Below are 13,273 nucleotides of genomic sequence, written 5' to 3'. Positions count from 1 at the left end.
CTCATGATCTGCTCACCTCGGCCTCCCAAGGTGCTGGGATTACAGGCGTGAGCCACCGCACCCAGCCTAAGCACTTCACTATTAAATTTAAATATTCTATTCCATTAGCTATGTATGTGCATACATATATACACACATACACACACATGCATACATACACAGAGAGACAGATGATTGATTGATAGATCAATGATAGACATGACAGATTGATAGATGATAAAAAGATAGATGATAGATAATAGATATAGATAGATAGACACATACATACATAGATACATATATGAATGGATACATTGATAGATAAACTAGTGGTCTATACTTAATTCAAATGAAATTCCAAAATACCATTCTGGTGTCAGTAATTCTGAGAAAGAGGGTCTTGAAATTGCTCTGACTCAATCTCCACACAAAATAACCCTAATCTACACATTATGGCCCAATATTGTGATAATCGTATTATATTTTAAATGTTTTTGCACTTGAAGATATTTGAGTACAATCCCAAAATATACTTTGAGTGTCTGTAATGAAAAACACTATGCAATGTTCTACAGTGATTTCGAACTCCAGCTGCACGTTAAAATAACCTAGGGAATTTTTATAAAATAACAATGGCCAGGCCTATCCCAATTAATTGAATCAAAGTTTCTGAGTCTGAGGCTCAGAGTACACATCATGTTCAGACAGATGGAGAGCCATTGTTCTAGATCAGAAGTTCTCAAAATATGGTCCATGGAACAGTGGAGGTCCCTGAGACCCTTTCAGGGGATCTATGATGTTAAAGGTCAAAACTTTCCCCAAAATTCCTATATACAGTCAGCCCTCCATATCCACGAGTTCCACATCCATAGATTCAACCATGCAGAAGGTTGAAAATTTTTTTTTAATTCATAGTTACATCTGTACTGGGCATGTACAGATTTTTTCTTATTTCTTAAACAATGCAGTATAACAACTATTTACATAACACATTGTATTAGGTATTATAAGTAATCTAGATATGCTTTAATATATATGAGAGGATATACACAGGATACATGCAAATACTATACCATTTTATATAAGGGACTTGAGAACCCATGGATTTTGGTGTCCATGAGGTCCTGGAATAAATCCCCCATGCATACTGAAGAATAACTGTAATTGCTAAATTGAGCTTTAGCATGCAATATATACATTTTTGTAAAGTTGAATTGAATTAATCATGATTTTGATCTCACCCAAATTAATAGAGTTTTTCTTACCCAGGACATTTTATATCAGAGAGTAAGAGAACTGACAGAAGAAAATACAAATGTTCCTGCACCTTTAAGTTTACTCAGAGGTTTGAAATAAGAAAAACAAATCATTATTTGCAAGTTCACTCTTCTGTGCTTATAGGAACAATTTGCTGGAAAAGTTTCAACAGCACCACCTTAATATAAAGAAGAAAATAACTTTTCCAACACTTAATAACAAAGTATTAGAACTAACCAAAGCAAGAGGAATAGAAGGTGAGGTGATTATTCCTTTGGCCCTTCAGGGAGTGTCCTCAGTTTGTGTCCTTGCCGGAAGCAATATCGAGCTATTTATGTTAAAGAGTCAGCTGCTTGTGGTGAAAGTGAGCAGACCCGAGGAAGACCTCTCTATACTGCTGATCAAGAAAGATGAAGACAAAAATAGAAAAGTGGAAATGATCCAAAAAGAAAACCAGAAAGTATGTCTTTTTAGGAGCCAGAGGGGAATCAAAAATCATATCCAAATAATACTGAGCAGATAAATATGGCCTAGAGGAGAAAGAAAAGTAACTCAGTATTACTGAAACTCAAAATAAGTGCATGTCACTTCTCACAGAGTAATGCATCAGAAGTCAGAGATGGAAAATTAAAATGTCTACAAGAATTCAGGCTTTCTCTAGTTGGTTGGCACATTCTAAGAGTTACTATATGCAATTTTGCTGAGGGTGTAGGGAAATTTTTTCCATTGTTATCTGAACATAATATGGCATAGTTTTTTGAGGACAAAAAAAGGTGAAAATGTGTAGTCATTGATCAAGAAATCCCATTTATAGGAATTCCTCCTTGAGAAATAATTAAACATGAGCACAAAGATATATTCACAAGAATATTTGTCACAACATTGTTTGTGACTAAGAAAGAGGCTGACCATTGTAAACCTCCTACATGGCCATAATAGGGATGGTTAAATACAGTATAGTACTTTGTACATTGTTGTAGTTAGAATAACAAGATAGATCAACAGAATATATACTATACTCCCAGTTGTATAAAAATGCCTTGACTAAATATATGTGTATGAACTTAAGTATACTGAAAAATTTTTAAATAATTTCCTGGATAGAGGAATATTATGCGGGAAAAATGTATTGAATATATACATATGTGTATATATATGTTCATACATACATATATGCACATATATACTCCTTAATTGTCTTTATATACTCATAGTTTGATATTTTATAAATTTGAAAATTAAATTGTGTATTTCCATGTAGAGAGAAGACAAGAAACTTCTAGAAGGACTATGAAACCTTGAAGAGGAAACTGAAGGATTTATAGCCTTGTAGGACTGTGAGATGGTAGAGTGCTTTTATTGTTTTTCCCTCTGAAGGTTGAGATTTTGGAGGAAAAGTAGTATGTGGGAAGTGAGCAGCTGGAGACACGGGTAGGTAGAGAGCCTCCATCTCTCCAGCTATTCACTCATATCTATATCTATATCTATATCTATATCTGTATGTATATCTATATCTATATATCTATCTACCTATCCACCTATGTAGAGAGATGGAGAGCTAGACCTCTCCCTCTACATACACATATATATATATATACACACACACACACATACATACATACACACAAACAGATATATAATCAAAGAATGTGACTGGATTTCTGAACCATGGGTATGGTGAGTCAGGAATGTATTTATGTCACACAAGTGGTGAGATATGGACTACATGTTATTTGACTTCTTCAAGAGAAATTTATATTGAATAGGATGAGCTGGAGAAAAAAAAATGCCCAGATAAAATTTGACAATTTTTACTCTAGGGCATCAGTTTTTCCTGCACCCCATAGAAGATGTTGTAAAATTATTCACATGCCTTTCACATTCCTGAATTAACATCTAAAAATTCTAATATAAGTATAAATGGTTACAAAGGATGTACATTTCTTGTGTATTTTAAATAATGACATATAAAAATAGAATCATGTCTACACATTTAATGTGAGTGAAATCTACCTAAATACCATAATAATTTGAGTTCTTCATTTGCAGTCAGGATTTTGTATCATTCCTTTTTCTCTCTAAACTTACATTTTCATTTCCCCATCCCCAAAGAATTTGATTTTAATGTAATATATTGTTATGTTTAAAGTATTTTATTGATCAACCTATCATATTATCTTCAATAAAATATGTATATAAACTTAATTTTTAATTTTTAAAAATTTTATGGGAACATTATGGCAGTGCTTCTTCTGGATTGAATTATAGCTAAAATTATTAATCAAATCATAAATATATCTAAAATTAGTATAATTAGCAAACACAAAAGTAAAATTTTACTGGGAATTTGTCTCTTATTGAAATGATGGTGCTCTTTTTGTTTAATTAGTTAATGTAGCCATGGATGATTATTATTTTTATCTACAATGAGGGGCCAGTGGAAATTAATAGCCAAAAGAATGGTTAGGCCATTATTAGGAGCTGAACGTACAAACAGTGTTGTTAAATGCATAACTTACAATACCCAACACTAACATAATATCCTTTGGAAAAGCTCATTTGCTCCTATGTGTGCCTCAAGTTGAAGGCTGCTGTTATGAAATATGTCAGGGTAACATAAAGTGATGGTGAAGATCCAATAGGCAAAATGAGAAAGTCACTAGGTAGGGGGTCAGTAACATCATAGTCTCCAAAATCTATACACCAATGTGCAAACAATGGATAATAACATATATCCAATAGCATAGGGTGATAAATAGAGCCTCATACTGAATACCAGGCTTAGTAAATGATGTGAGATGATGGAAAACTATGATGTAGTCTAAACGAACAGAGATATTTGAGGGAAGGCGCAGTAGGACTATATGTTATACATATCCTACACACCTGGTCTGTGGGCGAGTGTTAAAAATACAGAAGCCTGGGCTGTATGACCTAATTAATCAGGTTCTCAGAGGATAAGTCTAAGAATATGTTTTACAATAATTCCAGGCTTCAAGTCTGTCATATTTGAGAACAACTTAGTACATGGAAAAGAGAACTCAATAATTTCAAAGGAAAAATTAGCCATGAAGCCTTTAAAAGTGAAGATAAATCAAGATGGTTGAAAAGGTTTTAAAACAGTCTCATGATGCAAATATAAAATATTCCAGTGAACCAGAAAAGGCGGAGTTCTCAAAAGCAGTGCTGTTACATAGAAATATAATGTGAGCCACATATGTAACTCTAAATTTACTTGTAGTCACATTTCAAAAAGTTAGAGGAAACAAATGAAATTTATTCTAATGGCATAATTATTAAACCAATATTTTCAAAATATTGTTATTTCAACATGTAATAAATATAAAAATTATTTTAAAATATTTTGCCTTCTTTTTTAAAATGAACTCTTCAACATCTGGTATATATTTTGCACTTTGCAGTACTTTTCAATTCAGAATAGCCACATTTTAAGTATTCAAGAACCGCCTGCAACTGGACAGCACAGATTTAAAGAAAATAGATGACAATAGAAGGGACTCTCTGAAGTTCAGATGTAAAAACAAGAAACGTGTATAAAATGTAGAAAAAAGAATACTGTACTTTAAGATGCTTTTGGCAGCAAGTAAAAGCTTCAAACCCCAAACCTCAAAAAAGCTTAAAGGGGAAAGCCAGTAGCATTCATCACAGGAAGTCCTGAAGTAGGGCAGACTCAATCATGTCATCAAAGACCAGGTTCTTTTCATGTTTTTATTCTGCCATCTGGGTGTTGCCTTTATCCCAAGGCCGGTAACACAATGGCAGCAGTAGTCCCAGACGTCACATCTTGATATAACAGCATTCAGAAGTAGAAGAAAGAGAGCATCTCTTTTTGTGTGTCTCTCCCAGTAGTGATAAAACTTTGCAAAGACTGCTCCCAATAGGATTTCTTTCATATCTCATTAACTGGAGTTGAGTTAAATGCCATTTCTTAGCCAATCACCATCAAGAAGTGGACATGGCGAGTTATAATTTTGGTTAGGTAAGATGAAGTAGCCATTCTCCGACCTGTCTTTCCCATTGAATGCAGTAGTAAAACCAGGACAAAACACATAGGACAAAATGCAAATATCTACTTGAGGACTCTTAAAAGTGAATAGTACCAGGCAGATTGGGAAAGGAAATGGGATTCAAATCACCTCTGACCAGCAGTGAGTTATCATTTTTTGCCCTCCAGTTTTTCACTGCCTGATCTCAAGGCAACCTAAAAGCCAGATGTGAACACTGATGTGGGTGGAGAGATCTCAAGAAGCAGCCCACTACTTCCCGCTCAAGAAGCAGGAGAGTCTACTGGCAGCAACAGTCATGGCAGCAGGAGCCTGCAGCATCCAAAACAGAAGACTTGTACAAAATATAGAAAAAAGAATACTGTACCCTAAGATATTTCTGGCATAAATTTCTTCTCTGAGCAGAGGAGCTGTGGCCCCAAGAGGGTAGCAAGAATCCCCACTAATTTTTTCTCTCTCTAGCCTCTTGAGGCTTGACTGTGGAGTTGGAAATGTGGCAGAGCAGGGTAAATAAAGCCCCAGCTTTCCAACCACAAAAAGGGAATGCAGGGAACTATCAATTGCTGGGGAGACAGTGGAGAAGAAGGAGCTCAAAAAGCAACTTTGATAACCAAATTCAAAGAAATTCTTCATGACCCAAGATTATGCAAAGTTGTCTTAGATATGACACCATACAGATAATCTATTTAAAAATTGATAAACATTATCTTTTTTAAAAAATTGTTCTATGAAAGACATTGAAATATAATGATGAAATAATGTATAGATTGGTGAAAGTCTATTTAAAATATATATCTGACAAAGAATTTGTATCCAGAACATATAAAGAACTGTTATAACTCAATAATAAAATAACTCAATTAAAAATGGGCAAAAGACTTGAACTTCATCACAATGGACATATGTAAATCAAATAAGTGCATCAAATATGTTCAACATCGTTAGCCACTGGGGTAATGGAAATTAAAACCATGACAAGAGACCAGTACATACCTACGATAATGACTATGTTAAAAAAAAAAAAAAAAAACTAATGTAAAGACTGATGATGATACCATAAGCAGGTGAACATGCAGAGCAGCAGGTACTCTTGTAAATTGCTGATGGCAACAAAAACTGACTCAGCCACTCTGGAAGACTGTTTGGCAGCTTCTTATGAAGTTAAATATACACTTACTATATGGCCATTAATCCTACTCCTGAGTGTTTGCCCTAGGAAAATGTTCATACAAAAACTCACACACAAACGTTTCCTACAGCTCTATTCCTGATTGCCCAAATTAGATACAACTGAAATGTCTTTCAATATGTAAATGAATAAATAACAAATGGATAAACAAACTGTGGTACATATTTATAATAAAATACTACTCTGCAATAATAAAGTATTAATGCACACAACAACTTGGATATATTTCAAAGGCATTATGTGTAGTGAAAGAAGCCAATCTCAAAAGGTTATACACTGTAGATTCCATTTACATGACCCCTGCAAAAAGATAAAATGATAGCGATAAAAACTAGATCAGTAGTCCCCAGGAGTTAGGGATAAAGGGGAGTATGTGACTACAAAGGGATAGCACAATGATGTGTTTTGAGGTGACAGAACTGTTCTGTATCTTGATTGTAGTGGTGGTGACATTAATCTACACTTATTAAAATGTGTGGTATTGCACACCAAAAAAGTCCTTGTATGTTAATTGTTTTAAGTGGAATTAATTAGACACATGGCTGCATGTATTGGGAGTGGGGTGCAGGGTTGGATTAGGGATAATTAAAACAAACAGGAGTCCTTTTGGGAAGAAGGAAGAGAGGAATGAATAATACACCACCACCAGTGATCATTATAGGCACACATAATGGACAAATGAAGGTAAGAGAGTGGCTTGCGGCTGTTAGAAATTGGGACAATGGGTAAATTTCTAGATTGAATCGAGATATGTGAAAAAATAATGCCCAGATAAACTTGTTTATTTTTTTTAAATTAATTGGAGAAAAAAAGGAAGCAAAAAGTCCTCTGCTAAGGGCAGATGGTATAAGGTTAACAGATGACAAAGAGAAGTTGGAACTATCTGATCTTATTATGCCTCCATGTTATCTGTCAAGATGACCTTACATAAGTAAAAATGGTGAGTTACGAAAACAGAACGTACAATATAATGTCATTTGATTTACATATATATTCAAATATATATATACACACAAATATACATATATATATAATGTGAGAAGGATATACACAGAAATGTTAGCAGTTTTTATTTTTGGTGTAGGATTTTAATCTTGCTGTGCATATGTATTTCCCAAATATTCTACAATTCACACATATTACTTTAAAAATGAAACTGAATAAGTGATTTAAAAATGAAAAAGGGTGAAAGAAACTTTAAGAAAACAGAAGCTCAAAATGAGGGGGTGTTAAAAGAACACATAGATTTTTATTTAAAAGTTAACAATTAAATACACTCCAGAGCACTGCAAGAACTTTTGGAGAACAGAAGACATGCAAAAGTAGTTCCAGTAAAACTACAGGAAAATTCTATGCCTAATTGTTGAAAGAACAGATTTGGAGAACTTAGAAAAGAAGCACCATTAAAATTCTAGCTTAAGCTCACTGAAAATAAGTCATGACAAGGTACATTTTCTTTTATCAAGGTACTACAAGTAATCCATTGCTACAAGTAATGGATGCTGTGTCCTCAGACTTGATCTATTCAAAACTTTTGTCTCTTATGATAGTATCTCAATTTTATTTAGGAGAACTATTTTGACTATTTTGTAGACATCTCATGTCTATTGATATGTCTCAATATATCTAATAGTTCCCCTAAAACCTGCTCCATTGATGATCTCTAACATCATAGGAAATAGCAATTGCATCCTTCCATTGCTCAGGCAAAACATCTTAAAACCGTTCTTGACTCCTCTCTCTCTTTCTCACAGTCCACACTGAAATCCATCAGCAAATGCCATTGGTTTTACCTTTAAAATCTATCAAGGATCTAAGACCTAAAACCATAAGAATCCTAGAAGAAAACCTGGACAATACCATTCAGGACATAGGCATGAGCAAAGACTTCATGTCTAAAACTCCAAAAGCTATGGCAACACAAGCCAAAATTGAAAAATGGGATCTAATTAAACTAAACAGCTTCAGCACAGCAAAAGAAACTATCATCAGAGTGAACAGGCAACCTATGGAATGGGAGAAAGTTTTTGCAATCTGTCCATCTGACAAAGGGCTGATATCCAGAATCTATAAAGAACTTAAGCAAATTTACAAGGAAAAAAAAAGAACCCCATCAAAAACTGGGCAAAGGATATGAACAGACTCTTCTCAAAAGAAGACATTTATGCAGCCAACAAACACATGAAGAAATGCTCATCATCACTGGTCATTAGAGAAATGCAAATCAAAATCACAATGAGATACCATCTCTCGCCAGTTAGAATAGCAATCATTAAAAAGGTCAGGAAACAACAGATGCTGGAGAGAATGTGGAGAAATAGGAATGCTTTTATACTGTTAGTGGAAGTGTAAATTAGTTCAACCATTGTGGAAGACAGTGTGGCAATTCCTCAAGGATCTAGAACGAGAAATACCATTTGACCCAGCAATCACATTACTGGGTATATACCCAAAGGATTATAAATCATTCTACTATAAAGACACATGCACACATATATTTATTGTGGCATTATTCACAATAGCAAAGAGTTGGAACCAACCCAAATGCCCATCAGTGACAGACTTGATAAAGGAAATGTGGCACATATACACCATGGAATACTGTGCAGCCATAAAAAATGATGAGTTCATGTCCTCTGCAGGGAGATGGATGAAGGTGGAAACCATCATTCTCAGTAAACTATCACAAGAACAGAAAACCAGACATCTCATGTTCTCACTCATAAGTGGGAGTTGAACAGGGAGAACACATGGACATAGGGAGAGGAACATCACACACAGGGCCTGTCAGGTGAGTGCAGGGCTAGGGGAAGGATAGTATTAGGAGAAATACCTAATGTAGGTGACTGGTTGATGGGTGGAGCAAAACAGCAAGGCACACGTATACCTAATGTAACAAAACTGCACATTCTGCACATGTACCCCAGAACTTAAAGTATAATTTACAAAAAAAAGTTTATATGTATATATCAAGGATCTGACCACTTCTGACCACTGCTTTTGCTACCATCCACACCCAGTAACACTTATCATCTTTTCTCACCTAATGTATTACAATGGTTTCTAAAGGAAATCCCTACTCACAAGTCAAGTCATATCACCCCTTGGATAAATCCTTCCAGTGACTCTCCATTTCATTCAAAGTCAATGTCAAAGTCCTTACCATGGCCTTCAGGGCCACTGATGAAATGCCTGGCCTGGCCTCTTTCTTTTTCTTCTTCCCTCTCTTTGTCAAAGTCCTTACCATGGTCTTCAGGGCCACTAATGAAATGCCTGGCCTGGCCTCCTTCTTTTTCTTCTTCCCTCTCTTTTGCTTATTGGCCTTAACCACAGTGGTCTTGCTGGACTTTGTACCAGCCAGGCACACTCCTGCCTCAAGGCCTTTGCATTAGCTCTTTGTGCTACATGGAAGGCTCTTTTCCAGATCCCACATAGGTAGGGTGTCCCTAGATCCTGGTTTGCCTGAGAGTCCCTGAATTAATCTGTTTTTGCACTGCTATAAACTTACTACCTGAGACTGGGAAATTTATAAACGAAGAAGGTTTAATTAACTCACAGTTCCACATGGCTAGGGAGGCCTCAGGAAACTTACAATCATGGCCATAGGCAAAGAGGAAGCAGGCACCTTCTTTACAAGGTGGCAGGAGAGAGAGTGCACACAATGGAAACTGTCACTTTTAAACCATCAGATCTCATGAGAACGCCCTCACCATTGCAAGAACAGTAGCATGGGGGAAACTGCCCCCATGATCCAATCGCTTCCCACCAGGTCCCTCCCTCAACAGATGGGGATTATAATTGGAGATCATATTTGGGTGGGGACACAGAGCCAAACTATATCAGTCCCCACCTGTGCCACTGTCCCAGCATAACAGGCGCAATCTTCAAAGTGTCTCAATTGAGATAATAAATTATATAGTCACCGTACTCACCGTTCATTGCTTCATCTCTTTCAAGTCTGTTCAATCTCACCCACTCACTGAGGACCCTCCGTCCATCGGATTTAAAATTGTAACCCCTACCCTAGTCTCTCTACCTACCTTCCCTGCTTTGTGATTTTTTTTTTCCTCCTGATATACTGTTACATTTTTATTTATTATGTTTTACTGTCTGCCTTCTACTACTACAATGTAAGCTCCATGAAGACAGACATCATGCCTGTTTTATCTTGAATACTGTATCACCTAGAACAGCACCTAGCATAAAGCAGTTCTCAATGAATATTGCTGCATGAATATACACAAATAAGTGCCTAGAGACTTGTTTTCTCACCAGCTATCAAAATGAAGTAAAATAAAAATTTGTCTTCAGGGATTTTGAGGACAAATAAATATTCTACAAAACATTCCTTGAAGACACATAATCCAAAATGCCTTATTATCTAATTAAAATTCATCAACTTGGCCTTTAAAAGTGCTGGAGTTTTAATTTAAGTATTTTCCTGATTTAAATGAACATTTTCATAAACATACACAATTACACAATTATATTGAATATATAGATATGCCAGGATTCCTTTGGTTGAAAGTGACACAAATTTAACTTGAACTTCCTGGACCAAAAATAAAAGGGGGTGGGGAATGTTTATTGGAAGGATACTGTGGATTCTCACAGAAATGAAAAAAATACCAAAGAACCAAACCTTTGTACAGCAGCTTCCAGGATTTTAGAGTCTAGACACAAAAAAGCTTCCAGGATTTTAGGGCCTAGACTCAAAAATTCAAACATAAACAGGATTCTTATTTCTGTCTTCTCTGCTTCTTGCTATATTTGAGCATCATTCTCTCCTATTGCAGACTGTCTGTGGAACTCCCAGTTTCTAGCTGTAGTTTAAAAAAAAATAAAACTACTGGGGAAGGACTGACTCTCATAGCCTCCACTGGAATCACATCCACTGTGAGAAGACAGGTTAAAATCCTATGATTGGCTCAGTTTGGTTACAGGACTCCCTCGTCCCCCAGAGCAGTCACTAAGGTCAGAAATGCAGGTTTACAAAATGGCAATAACCCTTCCCACAGGTATAGGAGAGAAAGAGGGAGAGGTACTCTTCAAAAGAAACCAAGTCCTTTTCTCAAAAGAGATGACAGGTGCAGAGGAAACAAAAATGTACTTCAATATTTTATTATATTTTGTAAATGCCACACAATGTTATACTTTATTCTAGAGATTAATAAACCCTAATATAGGATTTGCTCCTAAATGATTATGATTTTTTTCTATACATTGAGTCTCAGATTCAGCACTCTGATAAGCTCCCTGCAATTTTACCACCTAGTAGCCAATTTACTTTGCTTTAAGAAAACATTACCAAAATACTGTACATCCTTTAGTCATAGAAACTCTCTTTTTTAATACATTAAATAATGATATACATTTTCAATTTATCTGTGGTGAATGTTAGGCTATGACAGCTGTGTTTGTTTTTCACGATGTAAAGTGAATGATAATATCTCACAAGCTGATTTATTTCCTTCTTTTCTATCCACAATGATCTCACTATGCTATTTCAGCTTAAAAATATGGATATTGATACACCAGCTGCTTTAACTCTAGAGAATAGCTCTTTCCCATGAACCAACAATTTTACTTAAAAGAGGAGAGAGACAGAAAATAAAGAAACATTTCTCAGGGCCATCTAAACCAAATTTTTAAAAATCCCAAAACCCATATACGCTTTGACAGCATTGCAAGATTTCTTTTGTTAGGGTACAAGATACAGAAATTCCCATGAAAATAACAAATCAATTAAAGCATGTATTCTCCTAATTAAAGTTGTCATTGTTATTTTCATGTTGTTAATAGAAAAAAAATCTCATCCACATTCCCAATTAAATGTGCTGCATAACTTGTGCAAAGCAAGTACTATAAATTGATCTAAAAGGCTGTGGATGGTATGTAGCATATGTTTTTTGGATTTTGTTTTGTTTTATGTGGTTTTTTTTACTTTAGAGGAACCTAACAGATTTTATCTTCGTTTAGAAAATCATGCATGCAGGGCCTGAGGCAATGATTTATGCTATGGTATAATATGTTTTTGACACAAAAAGTACTTGTCAAAAATGCAAGACACAAGAGCAACTATTCTAAGTGTTTTAAGAGGAGAAAGGAATATCTGACTTTCAGTCAATAATATATTTGACATAAATAATGATTGAAAACTGACAGTTACAAGATATGATTTAGATGCTTCAATTTCCTGCAAATAAAAAGGTAAGAAATAAGCATTTTGTATTTTATAGTTATTTTTCTGTGATGTGATTGAACTGCTTTACACTGCAACAAGCATTATAATTGTATTAGTAACTGGTGAGTCATATCATGAATAACATATTTAATTGAATACTTGTTTTCATAGTATAGCTGCAACTCTGCCTTGATTTGGCACTATAGAAGAATAGGTTTAATCTTTCATCTTCCATCTGTTTTTTTCTGAGTAATTTTATATTTAAAAACATACCAAAAGAAAAACCATAAGGCTACGTAATGATGGAGAGTTTTAACTAGTTATGGTCAGTAAAAATGATGAACATAAATTTTGGAAAATGTGACTCTTCTGAACCTTGAAGAAAGACAGTATACTTTCATAAAACCAAAGATAAATGCCTGTTCTAAGTGGCTCTAGGAAAATCATGCCATCACAAAATATTTTTCTCAAAAGACTCATAATCTGCTTTGGGACTTCAAAACTTCCCATTTGTATATATTGACTCCCTCACTCCAATGCAGTAATATACTTCCCACATTACTGATGTTGTCCATTGGCCAGACTTGCTTTGTTTGCAGACTTTTGTTGTTAGCAGATGTTTTGTGAGAAGAGGCCTTA

Source organism: Theropithecus gelada, chromosome 11 (assembly GCF_003255815.1).
Source record: "Theropithecus gelada isolate Dixy chromosome 11, Tgel_1.0, whole genome shotgun sequence".
NCBI lineage: Eukaryota > Metazoa > Chordata > Mammalia > Primates > Cercopithecidae > Theropithecus > Theropithecus gelada.
This window is presented reverse-complemented; position numbering follows the sequence as displayed.